A 2500-nucleotide genomic window follows, 5' to 3' on the forward strand; every position below is an offset into this window, starting at 1 on the left:
CGCTGCACCTTAACCTAAGTTACGCTGCACCTTAACCTAAGTTACGCTGCACCTTAACCTAAGTTACGCTGCACCTTAACGTAAGTTACGCTGCACCTTAACCTAACTTACACTGCACCTTAACCTAAGTTACACTGCACCTTAACCTAACTTACACTGCACCTTAACCTAAGTTACACTGCACCTTAACCTAACTTACACTGCACCTTAACCTAAGTTACACTGCACCTTAACCTAAGTTACACTGCACCTTAACCTAAGTTACACTGCACCTTAACCTAAGTTACACTGCACCTTAACCTAAGTTACACTGCACCTTAACCTAAGTTACACTGCACCTTAACCTAAGTTACACTGCACCTTAACCTAACTTACACTGCACCTTAACCTAACTTACACTGCACCTTAACCTAACTTACACTGCACCTTAACCTAACTTACACTGCACCTTAACCTAACTTACACTGCACCTTAACCTAACTTACACTGCACCTTAACCTAACTTACACTGCACCTTAACCTAACTTACACTGCACCTTAACCTAACTTACACTGCACCTTAACCTAACTTACACTGCACCTTAACCTAACTTACACTGCACCTTAACCTAACTTACACTGCACCTTAACCTAACTTACACTGCACCTTAACCTAACTTACACTGCACCTTAACTGTCACATGTAACGTCACAGGAATGTAGCTTTGCCTAACAGCAACCCTCTGAACATAGTTCACTGCTTGGATCCTCTGGTGTCATGTGTATTTCTTGATGCCATGGTGCGTACCCTCACATAAAGGTCTTTCGAGTGTTGCGTACTTTCTACACAGTCCCGCTAACCACTGGAAGGGTGTACCGCTACAGAACGAATATCGCCCTCCCCTCCTGCCCTTCCAAGCTGGTCGGTCAGGCGTTTGTTTGTGAAATGAGCCTTGCAGCTGTTCAGTTGCATTCGGTTGTCGATGCAGTCAGTGTACGTTGTGGTACGGCCTGTGTGGACTGTCCGCTGATGTACGCGTAACCCACACTGATCATCCGTCGTTACGTACTGAGTGACATAATGTGGCACATGCTTGACCGTACACCGGCTGCGCCCTACAATGGCGAATCATAAGGGCCATATGTTGTGCACGATGCTACTTGTCTCGTCTCCCCATTACAGCGAGATTGCACTGTTGTACGCCGTACAGACATGTGGTAAGTAGGTACGGACGAAAGTATTGCATGTTGGCCCCCCCCCCCCCCCCTCCTCCCTCTGCCGGGAATCAGCGTGAGCCGTCTGTTGATGTAGCGACGAGGGTTTTCCTATTTAATCGTATTGCCCCACACAACATGATAGCACGGTGGACCGCGTTCCACATCTGCGACATGCTACAGAGGCCGGTTGACAGTCGACCGCGCAAGGGACATTGCACACGTGCGCGGACCATCTTCCACGTGTTCTCTCGTGTACATGCCGCAGTGTGTATGTGGGCTGATGTAGCGTGTCGTGACACATAACATGCAGGCATGCCAGAATCGTAGATTTCGCAAATGTAGATTGACGTATACGTTTGCTGCCAAAGATCCGCAAATGAACTGGAAATCAGTTGTTGAGCGGTTGTTCGCGCTGCAGGTGCATCGGTGATAGCGACGATCGGTACATCTGTGAACCGGTTGTTTCGGCGGTACCCGCCATGCCCCCGAACCTGAGTTGGCCATGTGGGTATGAAGCGATACGAGGCTGTGGCTTGGCGGGACAGTCCCCGGCCGGTGAGGGGGGGCCGCCCGGCGTGCTGGCCGCGCGCTGCGTGAGCGCACGCACTACAGCCGGCTGGTGGGGGGCGCCCAGTGGCAGGAGCGCCGGCCGACGGGCCCGGCTGGCGTCCCAGCTATGCGCCGGCGCACCCTGCGCGCGGCGCCAGGCGGCCAAAGTGGGTTCTGCCGAGCCCGGTGCGAAGCGCGGTGGACATCTGCAGTGTGCTGGTCCGATTGCGGACTGTGTGCGTTGAGGATGCGCCGCCGCCCGGCACTCGGCGTCGCGACGCCGTCTGCTGCTCGGTCGCCCCCAGCGGTTCTCGCAGGTGGTTTGTATCGCAGCTCTGCGGACGTGTTGGCGCGTGCGCTGTGCTGGGAGAGTTCGCTTCTGCACCCAAGTGGGGCTTTGCCCTTCTGTGGCGCTGGCGTTGGAGCTGCCGGTCACCGTAGGTGGCGCGTGTTGTTTCCCGCCGGCAATGCCACGACAGCACGCTCCCGGGCCTCTGTCGGCAGCGGCAAGCTCAGTTGGGAGCACGGGTGTTCGCACTGAAAGCGTCTACTCGCCTATCTCCGGGCGATTGCGCCTCTCTCGAACCCGACCAAGTACTTAGGACGGCGCTGCGCGCCGCCGGGACCTGAGAGGGTTTCGAGGTGTATCGTGCAGGGGAGCTCAGCCTCCTCCTGTTTGCAGAATAATTGAGCGGACGCTTGCGTGTTCGCGCGGGCCCTCGGGACACACTCCCGGGCGGCCGGCTGCTCAGCT

The sequence above is a fragment of the Schistocerca gregaria genome, unplaced genomic scaffold, assembly GCF_023897955.1.
Source record: "Schistocerca gregaria isolate iqSchGreg1 unplaced genomic scaffold, iqSchGreg1.2 ptg000594l, whole genome shotgun sequence".
NCBI classification, from domain to species: Eukaryota; Metazoa; Arthropoda; class Insecta; order Orthoptera; family Acrididae; genus Schistocerca; species Schistocerca gregaria.